This window comes from Scyliorhinus canicula, chromosome 9 (assembly GCF_902713615.1).
Source record: "Scyliorhinus canicula chromosome 9, sScyCan1.1, whole genome shotgun sequence".
In the NCBI taxonomy this organism is placed as follows: Eukaryota; Metazoa; Chordata; class Chondrichthyes; order Carcharhiniformes; family Scyliorhinidae; genus Scyliorhinus; species Scyliorhinus canicula.
The window spans coordinates 38,008,154-38,020,678 of record NC_052154.1 but is presented as its reverse complement, the minus strand read 5'-3'; the positions used below and the strand labels follow the sequence as shown (position 1 = coordinate 38,020,678).

Below are 12,525 nucleotides of genomic sequence, written 5' to 3'. Positions count from 1 at the left end.
TGAACCCCCACCTCCCAGTGTCTGAACCTCCACCTCCCAGTGTCCGAACTCCCACCTCCCAGTGTCTGAACCTCCCACCTCCCAGTGTCTGAACTCCCACCTCCCAGTGTCTGAACCTCCACCTCCCAGTGTCTGAACCTCCCACCTCCCAGTGTCTGAACCTCCCACCTCCCAGTGTCTGAACCTCCACCTCCCAGTGTCTGAACCTCCACCTCCCAGTGTCTGAACCTCCACCTCCCAGTGTCTGAACCTCCACCTCCCAGTGTCTGAACCTCCACCTCCCAGTGCCTGCACCTCCACCTCCCAGTGCCTGCACCTCCACCTCCCAGTGTCTGAACCTCCCACCTCCCAGTGTCTGAACCTCCACCTCCCAGTGTCTGAACCTCCCAGTGTCTGAACTCCCACCTCGCAGTGTCTGAACACCCACCTCCCAGTGTCTGAACACCCACCTCCCAGTGTCTGAACCCTTGCCCCAGGTGTCTTAACCCCCACCTCCCAGTGTCCGAACTCCCACCTCCCAGTGTCTGAACTCCCACCTCGCAGTGTCTGAACCTCCACCTCCCAGTGTCTGAACCTCCACCTCCCAGTGTCTGAACCCCCACCTCCCAGTGTCCGAACTCCCACCTCCCAGTGTCTGAACCTCCACCTCCCAGTGTCCGAACTCCCACCTCCCAGTGTCCGAACTCCCACCTCCCAGTGTCTGAACTCCCACCTCCCAGTGTCTGAACCTCCACCTCCCAGTGTCTGAATCCCCACCTCCCAGTGTCCGAACCCCCACCTCCCAGTGTCTGAACCTCCACCTCCCAGTGTCTGAACACCCACCTCCCAGTGTCTGAACCTCCCAGTGTCTGAACCTCCCACCTCCCAGTGTCTGAACCCCCACCTCTCAGTGTCTGAACTCCCACCTCCCAGTGTCTGAACCCTTGCCCCAGGTGTCTTAACCCCCACCTCCCAGTGTCCGAACTCCCACCTCCCAGTGTCTGAACTCCCACCTCGCAGTGTCTGAACCCTTGCCCCAGGTGTCTTAACCCTACCCCGACAGTTGAACCCTCGAACCCTGCAATGTACGATCCCGCCACGCTCTTGATCCCCGATAACCATACCCCCACCACCCATATCTGAACCTCTGTTACCCGATTTCCGAACCCTCACCCTCCCCGATGTCTGAACCCTCACCCTCCTCAATGTCTGAACCCTCACCCTCCTCGATGTCTGAACCCTCACCCTCCTCGATGTCTGAATCCTCACCCTCCTCGATGTCTGAACCCTCCTCTTTTTTTTTTTTTTTTTTTAAAGTTCAACCAAGTTTATTTGACACGATAATAATAACCCTAAATTATCCCAATATCATTTATTTTATTTTTTTTATTTTTTTTTTTTTTTTTTTTTTTTAATTTTTTTATTGGAATTTTTTGCAGAAAATATAACAAAAAGTATAGCAAAAAGCAGTAATATGCAACTAACAGCCCCATAACACCCACAATTCCCCCCATACCGTAACATCACATGTATCACATTCCCCCACCCCCCCCCCCAAACAAGAGAACTTCACCATAAATTAAAATTAGATAAATCAAATTTAAATAAAATAAGCTAACATAATCAACGCCCCCCCCCCCCCCCCCACCCCCCCCCCCCCCGGGTTGCTGCTGCTACTGTCCCAGTACCCTATCGTTGAGCCAGAAAGTCGAGGAAAGGTTGCCACCGTTTAAAGAACCCTTGCACCGATCCTCTCAGGGCGAATTTAACCTTCTCAAGCTTAATAAAGCCCGCCATGTCATTGATCCAGGTCTCCACGCTTGGGGGCCTCGCGTCCTTCCACTGTAGCAAAATCCTTCGCCGGGCTACTAGGGACGCAAAGGCCAGCACACCGGCCTCTTTCGCCTCCTGCACTCCTGGCTCTACCCCAACCCCAAAGATCGCGAGTCCCCATCCTGGCTTGACCCTGGATCCCACCACCCTTGACACCGTCCTCGCCACCCCCTTCCAGAACTCCTCCAATGGTCTGAACCCTCCTCGATGTCTAAACCTTCACCCTCCCCGATGTCTGAACCCTCACCCTCCTCGATGTCAGAACCCTCACCCTCCTCGATGTCTGAACCCTCGCCCTCCCCAATGTCTGAACCCTCACCCTCCTCGATGTCCGAACCCTCACCCTCCCCAATGTCTGAACCGTCAACCTCCTCGATGTCTGAACCCTCACCCTCCCCGATGTCTGAACCCTCACCATCCTCAATGTCTGAACCCTCCTCGATGTCTGTACCCTCACCCTCCCCGATGTCTGAACCCTCGCCCTCCCCGATGTCTGTACCCTCACCCTCCCCGATGTCTGAACCCTCGCCCTCCCCAATGTCTGAACCGTCAACCTCCTCGATGTCTGAACCCTCACCCTCCCCGATGTCTGAACCCTCACCCTCCTCAATGTCTGAACCCTCACCCTCCTCAATGTCTGAACCCTCACCCTCCTCGATGTCTGAACCTCCCACCCCTCGATGTCTGAACCGTCACCCTCCCCGATGTCGGAACCCTCACCCTCCTCGATGTCTGAACCCTCACCCTCCTCGATGTCTGAACCTCCCACCCCTCGATGTCTGAACCCTCACCCTCCTCAATGTCTGAACCCTCACCCTCCCCAATGTCTGAACCCTCACCCTCCCCAATGTCTGAACCGTCAACCTCCTCGATGTCTGAACCCTCACCCTCCCCGATGTCTGAACCCTCACCCTCCCCAATGTCTGAACCCTCTCCCTCCTCAATGTCTGAACCCTCACCCTCCCCAATGTCTGAACCGTCAACCTCCTCGATGTCTGAACCCTCACCCTCCTCGATGTCTGAACCCTCACCCTCCCCAATGTCTGAACCGTCAACCTCCTCGATGTCTGAACCCTCACCCTCCCCAATGTCTGAACCCTCACCCTCCCCAATGTCTGAACCCTCACCCTCCCCGATGTCTGAACCCTCACCCTCCCCGATGTCTGAACCCTCGCCCTCCCCGATGTCTGAACCCTCACCCTCCCCAATGTCTGAACCCTCACCCTCCCCGATGTCTGAACCCTCGCCCTCCCCGATGTCTGAACCCTCGCCCTCCCCGATGTCTGAACCCTCACCCTCCCCGATGTCTGAACCCTCGCCCTCCTCGATGTCTGAACCCTCGCCCTCCTCGATGTCTGAACCCTCACTCTCCTCGATGTCTGAACCCTCACCCTCCCCAATGTCTGAACCCTCGCCCTCCTCGATGTCTGAACCCTCACTCTCCTCGATGTCTGAACCCTCACCCTCCCCGATGTCTGAACCCTCACCCTCCTCGATGTCTGAACCCTCACTCTCCTCGATGTCTGAACCCTCACCCTCCTCGATGTCTGAACCCTCACCCTCCTCGATGTCTGAACCCTCACCCTCCTCGATGTCTGAACCCTCGCCCTCCTCGATGTCTGAACCCTCACCCTCCTCGATGTCTGAACCCTCGCCCTCCTCGATGTCTGAACCCTCACCCTCCCCGATGTCTGAACCCTCACCCTCCCCGATGTCTGAACCCTCACTCTCCTCGATGTCTGAACCCTCACCCTCCCCGATGTCTGAACCCTCGCCCTCCTCGATGTCTGAACCCTCACCCTCCCCGATGTCTGAACCCTCACCCTCCCCGATGTCTGAACACACCACTCCTCGATGCCTGATGCTTGATGTCTGAACCCAGCTCCCAGATGTCCAATTCCTCACCCCTTGATGTCCAAACCCCCACACCGATGTTCACCTCCGCCATACTCTGATGTCCGAATGCTCTACATTCGTTGCCCAGCTCTCCATGCCCCAGATGTCAAACCCTTCACCCCCTGATGTCTGCATTCCCCGATGTCCAATTCCCCAGCCCCCATTGTCCGAGCCCCCAACTCCCCCGATGTCTGAAGCCACACCACCTCCGATTTCCGAGCCCCCCAGTCCTCCCAATGTTCAAACACCCCCCCCCCCCCCCATGTCCAACTTTACCCCACCATCTTGAAGAACCCACGTCTGGACCCCTCACTCACCCAGTTCCCTTTGTTGTGTGAAACACGCACCCCCCACCCATATCCAACTCCATCCCATCATGTCTGACTGTCCTTAATGTCCAAACCTCCACTCCCACATCCCATTCACTTACGTTCTCCCTTGCGATGGGCAATGGGACCTTTGGGCTCACCAGCTTTGCAGCATCCAGTGCCATAAAAAGGGGGCATGTCCTCATTCCCTCCGCTCCTTCGCCAGGGAGGCGCTTTGCCGCCAGAGTCCCACCCAGCCTGAGTCAGGAAGGTCGGGTCTGACAGGTGCTTTAAAATTTAAGCGTAGATAAGTGGGTATGGAGTGGCAATCCACCGCTGATTGCCACTCTGAAGTATGTATAGCCCATTATTAACTACAAAAAAAATGAGTTTTGTGCAATTAGCAGTTTGAGATTTGTACACCGTTTTCATAAAAGGGAGATAACAAATATAACATAGACCCGAAACACAATTCTACGCAGTTGTTTTGATAAATGATGTGGGAGTGAAGCAGAGCACACTGAAGAAAGAGAAAATGCAGCAGATAGGGTGATCTGAGTGGATATACATACTGTTAAAAAATACAACCTATTGCTTCCAGATGAGAGATGATTGTATCAACTGTCTGTAATGAATGTCCTGTATAAACCCTGAAAGTAACTATCGTGTGTGCTACATACAGAATGTTGCCAAGCAACAAATCATTAACGATTGTATGCTAATTATACAGTAAAATCTGAAAGGCAAAATTCTTCATGTTTGCCTGGTAGCATTTAAACTACGAAAATAGTAATTCAACACATTGAAATAAATTAGGATTAAGAATTTGTTGTTGCATCCCAGACAATTTTGACGTCCTGCATGATAACAAATGAAATATTCAAATTCTTAATGACAGCTGATGTGTCATTGGAGACAGACGAGCCTGGGGACATTATTCAACTTTTCCCAGAGTCCATTCAGGAAGCTAGAAAGATCTAATCTAAACCACAGTATATTTTCCAGTTTAACTTGTCAACTGAAAGCAAATTGTATCAGGTTTCATTTGATGTCTCTGTATTGCATCAGGAGCCATAAAACAATGATTTAGCTGTTTGCAACTCACTGATTGTGCGTTTGTTCCTGTTAAATCCCCAGCATTAGGCCATTTTCATGTCACAGGTGAAAGGAAATTTGATCAATATCCAGATGTTGGCTGTGCAGTTGATGTCTGTAAAAAACACTCCCTCTTGCACTATATGTCAGCTCTGGGTTAGCAGTTAACGGCAAGTAATGGTGGTGTAAGGTGAAAAACAGTTTGATAGCAGGAATAAATAGGGTATTCCGTGAAGAGATTTCCTCTCTGTCTGTTTGCGCTTTAAAAAAATCCTAGCAGACATTTTTGCAATTGATTAATGCAGTGGTTATGAAACTGCAGAGTTTGCATGTAATGAGCTTGCTGTGGAAATGTTACTGCAGCGTCCTCATCAGCAACAGTTCCAGATATTTAGAAAACTGGATAAAGCTGGTTCCTGTTGCGATGTGATAAGTCATTATTTTTGGAATTACTGCTTGGTTTGTAAATAGGATGGGCGGGATTCTCTGATCCTGGGGCTGTGTTGACGCTGTCGTAAACGCCAGAGCGTTTAACGGCGGCGTCATCTGGTCCCTAGGATCAGCGATCCCGCGCAGCATAGGGGGCCAGCATGGCACTGGAGAGCCTGATGCTTCTCCAGCTGCCGATCCGGGTTTCAGCATGGGCGCCGCGGGGTCCGCGCATGCGCGCCACGGCGGCCAGCCCCAACGCAACATGGCAGAGAGCTACAGGGGCCTGGCACGGAGGAACATAGGCCCCCCACAGGGATAAGCCCACCCGCCGATCGGTAGGCCCCGATTGCAGGCCAGGCCATCATGGAGGCCCCCTCCGGGTTCAGATACCCCCCCCCAAACCAGGCCACCCCCCGCAGCATGAACGCCGAGGTCCCGCTGGGTAGGGCCACACGAGAACGATGCCGGCAGGACTCAGCCTAACTCGGCGGGAATTCGGCCCATCGCACGGGGAGAATCGCGTTGAGCGGCCCCCGACCGGCGCCATGCCAACCGTGCCAAAAGGGAATATAAAGTTCTGTTACGGAGAGGCGGGGGTTAAGTCAAACAGCACTAATTTTGATGTGTTTCTCTCTTTAGAGCTGGGGGCATTTTCCCCAGCCCCTCGGTTTATGTGCAATACAAGTTTCTATTAATAACCCCACAACAAACACAAGATAGGATGAACTCAAAGTTTAGTTTCCTTGCAAACAATCAAACCGTGGGAGGAGGGTAGCAATGCTGCCTCCTTTGCATTCGTACAGTAGAAAAGGGATAGAAAGAAGTAAAGATTTACATTGTAGAGACTGCAGAAAAAAGCAATATTGTTACACGAGCCGAGTCTAGAATCAAAAACAATGAGATATTCCTTCACGGAGGTCGGTGGGTTGAAAAGCAATGCGGTATAATTCACTTTTCACGTGGTGTTTTTTAAAAAATATTTTGATGAAGGCATTTATAAATAAACATCAAATAAAAGACAACCAAGATAAAAAAAAAGCTAACCAACAGATAACAAACAGGAGAACACAGCATTACTCAATAAATAGCCTACAACCGCAACCCGTCCTCCAGACTAAGGAAATCCATGCGGATTTTCCCCTGGCTTCGGAGGTTCTGAATCCCTCCACCCCAACAGGAACCGTCTCCGGGCTACCAAAGAAGCAAAGGCCAGAATGTCGGCCTCTCTCATCCCCTGGACTCCAGGGTCTTCTGACACTCTATACACTGCCAGTTCCGTACTTGGGACCACCTTCACCCCCAGTACCTCCGACATCACGCCAGCGAACCCCCACCAAAATCACTGCAACTTCGGGCAGGCCCAAAACATGTGAACATGATTCGGGGGCCCCCCCGCACACTGCCCACACCCATCCTCCGCCCCTTCAAAGAATCTACTCATTCTGGTCACTGTCAGATACACCCTATGGACTACCTTAAAATGATTGAGACACAGCCTGGCACACTTGAACCCATTCACTCTCCTTAAAGCTTCCTCCCATAACCCAGCGTCCAGCTCACCCCCAGAACCTCCTCCCATTTTCGCTTAACTACTCCTATCGGGGCACCCACCCAGTCCATCAAATCCTTATATATCTCTGACACCCTGCCCTCTCCTACCCCTGTTCTCAACAGCACCTTGCCCTGTAAACCCAGGGGTGGCAGAACAGGAAAAGTCAGCACCTGCTTTCTCACGTGGTTCCGCACCTGTAAGTATTGGAATCCATTTCCAGTGAGTAACTCATGCTCCTCCACCTCTCCTTCCAAACTTGGGAAGCTGCCCTCCACGAACAAATCTCTAAACCACTCAATTCCAGTCCGCCGCCAACCCTGAAAGCCCCCGTCCAGTTCCCCTGGAGCGAACCTGTGATTCCCACAGATCGGGGCCCAAACTGAGGCCCCCCCAAGCCTCAGGTTCTGTTGCCACTGTTCCCACACCCTTAGGGCCACCACTATTACCGGACTTGTGGAGTACCTGGCCGGTGAGAACTAGCACCCTTACACGAGGCTGCCTCCAAGCGCTCCCAAACCGACCTCTCCCCCACTACCTACTTCCTTACCATGGCTATATTTGCTGCCTATTCCGGTGGTGTTGACTTTGCACAATGAGACAGGCTTACAGAGATGAATTAGTCTTATAGACAAGGGTACAGAAGTTTCAATCGAAGCAGTGTAGGTGTGAGTTGGGATTCAACCTGGACAGAGCACATTTTCTGTGAGGCTATCTGTAGGATGCTAAACAGCAGATTGAGATTTTGCAGTGCAGCAAGGCAATATAGCTGGTTCCATAAGTTAGCGGTCCATGTCACATGACTCCAACCTCTCCGCATTGCCGTTGACTAGGGATATGTATCCCTTGTCTGGGTCACCAAGATGGTTAAATGCCTCAAGGAAATTTGTTTGTCCTGGCAGACATGTAGATTCCGGCTGGCTAACCTGAGCTATAAAATACAGGTGGCCTTTGTATAGATCTCTTTGATCTGTGTAGCTCACAAAGGGGTAGCCCACAGTGGGGTCATTGGTGTCTATTCAGGGATAAGAAAATGCACGTTTTCCAGATACTGCTAGGTAGCTACTATTGTTCGGGGGTCACAGACATTGATTCAGCCATTTTAAAAGATCATTGTCCAGTTTTTTGAATTTTAGAAATAAGTCTGAGCGTATCCATACATATTTCATAAAAATAGACAGAATGATGCTTTAGTCCCTTCACAATTGTTTCCGTGAGTTACAGAATCAATGTCCAGTGAGGTATTCCTTCACAGATATTGGCAGGCTGAAAACTAATGTTGCAGAAGACATTGTCCTGGTGGTGTTGACTTCATATGATGAAATAGGCATCCAGAGGTAAATCAGCCTTGTAGGCGATGGTACAGAACATCCAACAGAAGCAGTGGAGATGGGGGCAGGTGTTTGCCTGGGTAGAGCTCCTTGTCCGCTAGTCAGATGTTAAAGAACACACTGAGGTATTCAGCTCAGCAAGGCAATATTGCTTGCTCAACAAGCCAGAAGCCTATGTCACATGGCACCTACATCCCCACCAGATCTTCAACAAAGGTGTATATCCATCATGTGGAATTCTACTGGGTCTCAAAGACTGCTGAACATCCCAACCATTATGAGTTGAAATGAATGCTTGTGCGGCATTTTGTCTCAGCAGACTCTCTATCTCCTGCTGACAAACCTGGTTTATCAAATGCAAATGAATTTGTATAGCCCTGTTTGAAGCTGGGCTTTGTAGTCCCTGGGTGATTGTTAGTGGTTCCTCCGAGATAATGAGGTATGTGTTTTCCTGAAACTGCAGAGTGACTTATTTTGTTCTAGGGTCACAGAAAAACATTGGTTCAGCCATTTTAAGGACCTTGTTCAACCAATGCTTAGTTTTAAAACTTGGAAATAGCAATGAGTATTGGGCAGCACGGTATCACAGTGGTTAGCACTGTTGCTTCATAGTGCCATGAACACGGGTTCTATTCCCGACTTGGGTCACTGTCTGTGTGGAGTCTGCACGTTCTCCCTGTGTCTGCGTGAGTTTCCTCCGGGTGCTCCGGTTTCCTCCCACAAGTCCCGAAAGATGTGCTTGTTTGGTGAATTGGACATTCTGAAATCTCCCTCAATGCACTCGAACAGGCGCCAGAGTGTGGTGACTAGGAAATTTTCACAATAACGTCATTGCAGTAGCAATGTAAGCCTAATTGTGACACTAATAAAAATTATTATATATATTTTTAAATAAAAATTTACAGTGTACAGTTCTATTCCATGACGGTTGCCAAAAAGAATAGTAAGCCTTAGCAATGGGAAGATTTTAGAATTCATCAAATGGTGACTAAAAAAATTGATAAAATATGAGAGTAAATTAGCAAGAGACATAAAAACAACCCCCGACCTGGAACACTTCAGCCCCCCTACCAAGCCCAACCCCTCACAGTGCCCCCCCACCCCCCTGAACACTGGGGCAGCAGCTCCAGTGCCTTGGAGCTGCATGCCAGAAAATGGAAATGGCTACTCCACTTCCTCAGTTCCCCTCAGCAGCCACTGTGCCAGCTTCACGTTTTTAAAAAGCAATAGTAAATGAGGCCCGCATTATTTCTCACTGGGGAGCCGGTTAATTCCCGGGAGCCCTTTAGATTCAACTTCAATCTGGCTAATGAGATGGAAATTGATGCAAATTGGGGTCAAGGATATGCTCGCCATATTTGGGCGCCATCGAGAGCGGGCCGGTTAGATGGCAAACTGATTCGTGTCTGGAGTGAATCTCGATTTTGGCCCTTCCCGCTATTTAACCGTCATACCCAGATCCGCGTCAGGCGTACCGCGATGGTTCAATCACACCCCGATCTATGCATTAATGCCACACCAATGTTGAACCTATTGTTTTAATCCACCATAAAATGTGTTAGCTCGTTCAAATAAATCCACCATTTTTTATATTCCAGTTGTAAGTAGCTATTATTCAGAAATCGCTAACTGCTTAATAGAGTGGAACCTTGATCATTTACTGTAATTGAGAAGAATTCCCTGGTGGGAAATGGTCAGTAATCAAGGTTACACTGTAACAAAGAGCCTGCTGATCAGGTACTCAAGGGGAGTGGAGACTTTACTAAAATATGATTATCCTTATCATAGTTTTTCCTCAATCTCTATGCAGTTATCCCTAACCTAACAAAATATTTGAAATGGAATACAAGGACATCGATATAGTGGACTGTCCATGCACCTGAGTATTTTACCTGTATCCTGCTCTCACTGAATAGAAAGGCATTCAAATTTTTCTTTTTGAAGTCTCTCCCAACTATTGCCATGCATTCAATACATGACAAGTACCGTTACTTGTGTGAGTCCCAATCCTGCTGTGTTTGCCCATCTAACTGAGTCTCAATACTGTTCACCTTCTGATCCTCCCAGCAGTTTGACTTGGATTTCCTTCACCTGTGCTGTCACTCATCAGTGTGCATTCAGGTGAAACAATAATTTAGCTAAGGAGCTGTTGCAAAACCTTCGCTACATGCTCAAAAGAGTAAATCTGTGCTGCTGCTTGGGTTCAGAAGAAATGCACTAATTGGTACTGTAAACATGCTGCCTTAAGCATGCACTTCCATTCATAGACTCTTTAAAAGTGCAAAATATTTTAATAATAACGATATAGTTTTCTAGTGATGGTCTTTAAAATTGTGAAGGGGTTTGAGATGCTTAATATGGAGGGATTGCTCTCACTTGAGGGTGAGTCCAGGACAACGTGGCACAAACATAACAGCGCCTCCAACAGAGCAAATGAATAATTTTGGAGGAATTTCTTTAAGCAAAGTACACTGAGAATGTGAAGTTTGCCATCAGGTGGATTAGTTGAAGCAGATAAATAGTATGGATACATTTAAGGGAAGGATTTACAAATACATGAGTGTGAAGGGGATACTCAGATACAGGAGCAAGGTGGTAGAGGTTATGAAAGTGAGGTGAGGCTCCTATGAGTTGTGGTTTGTGATGATTATCCCTTTAAGGGCACCACAGCAGAGTAAGGGTCAGCTGGTTTGGGGGGCCAATTGGGAGTGAGGTGGGGTAATCACCCCAGGGGGTGGAGTCCTCTCTTAGGCAAAAGACATGTCAGGGATTAGGGCAGCCGTACTGTTGTACAGTTTTTCTTATTTATAAATAACTTTTGCTTTCTAATGGAATTTGTGAAAGTGAACCCATTTGGTGACGAGGATGGGATTGTCATGATACTGCCTCTGTCCCAACACCTGTGAGCATCCTGTTTTAAACAACGTCTGAGATAAAATACTCATGAGAATGCTTCTCTTTGGGCAAATAAACCCATTTGAGATACTGAGATATTACCAGACCCTGAGGGACAGACACAGAAGAAACCTGAATTAGCCGGCAGTGAAAGGTTTAGAGAAAAAAAATAACCTAGCGAAGCAAGAGACGTGGCTTTAAGTTTTTGAAATAGAACTTAAGTAAAAAAAAAACGAGTTGCAACAAAGTTTTGTATTAAAGTAAGAACACCGTAGACGTTTTAAGCGCGAGCGGCGAGGTGGGGGGGGGGGGGGGGGTCCATCCGTGGTACCATTCGCTGCATTGATGGACTGCAGAAGTTTTAAAATAAACAAGCTCCTCAACCTTTTTATAAAAATAAGTTCAACAATTGAAACACAATGGCCCCATTGGATCTCGAGTGTCACTGAATTACGATGAAACAACTTGTACATCAAAAAGAAGAAACAAAACAAACTCTTCAAATGGCCAGAGGGGGGAAAAAAATACAAGAGATCACTAAAAGGGATTTTCATCAGTAAAAGTGTAGTTTTAAACGTTGAAAAAAGGGCAGCCAGAAGCCCACGAACAACTGAACAACAGAAAGCTGGTAACTGCGGACAGCTCAGTAAGAAAATGACGGTCTTAAACCAGTCATGCATTCAAAGTGACAATGCACAGTGGCAATCAGAAGAAGTGACTGCCATGGCTAAGGACAGGAAATTGGAGAAGACCTCAGGTGAAGGGCAAGTCCCAAAAAAGGTCCATAAACAATGAAGACTTCAAGGAAGAGGCAATATAAAACCTCAGAGGAGGCAATGAAGACCTCAAGGAGTAGACAACGTATTAGGATCCCAGACCAGATCCCAACAGTGGCTAGGATACCGGACCTCAATATTTTAAGACTGTGTGAAAAGAATAATTCACTCCAGGAGTTATTGCACAGAAAAATAGGGCTTTGGTATTTCTAAAACAAAACTCTATTCTGAATACAATATTACACTTTTAAATTCACACCCAAAAACAACAGCCTACAATTACCCCTTAACACAACTAAAGAATTATTAAACAACAAGACAAGAAACATACTGCTCTTAATCCACCTTAAAATTAGCAGGGCATAGAGGAATACTCGCTTTATAAAACAGATTTGGCTCTGATTGGAAACCCTTCAGACTCTGGCTGAACA

The 12,525-nt window shown here is 48.5% G+C and overlaps 1 protein-coding gene across 3 annotated transcripts in view; it reads left to right on the top strand.

The window, feature by feature from the left end:
• Positions 1-12,525, top strand: part of jph3 (junctophilin 3) — a 211,615-nt gene that overhangs the window by 130,626 nt on the left and 68,464 nt on the right. The gene's annotated exons all lie outside the window — the stretch shown is intronic.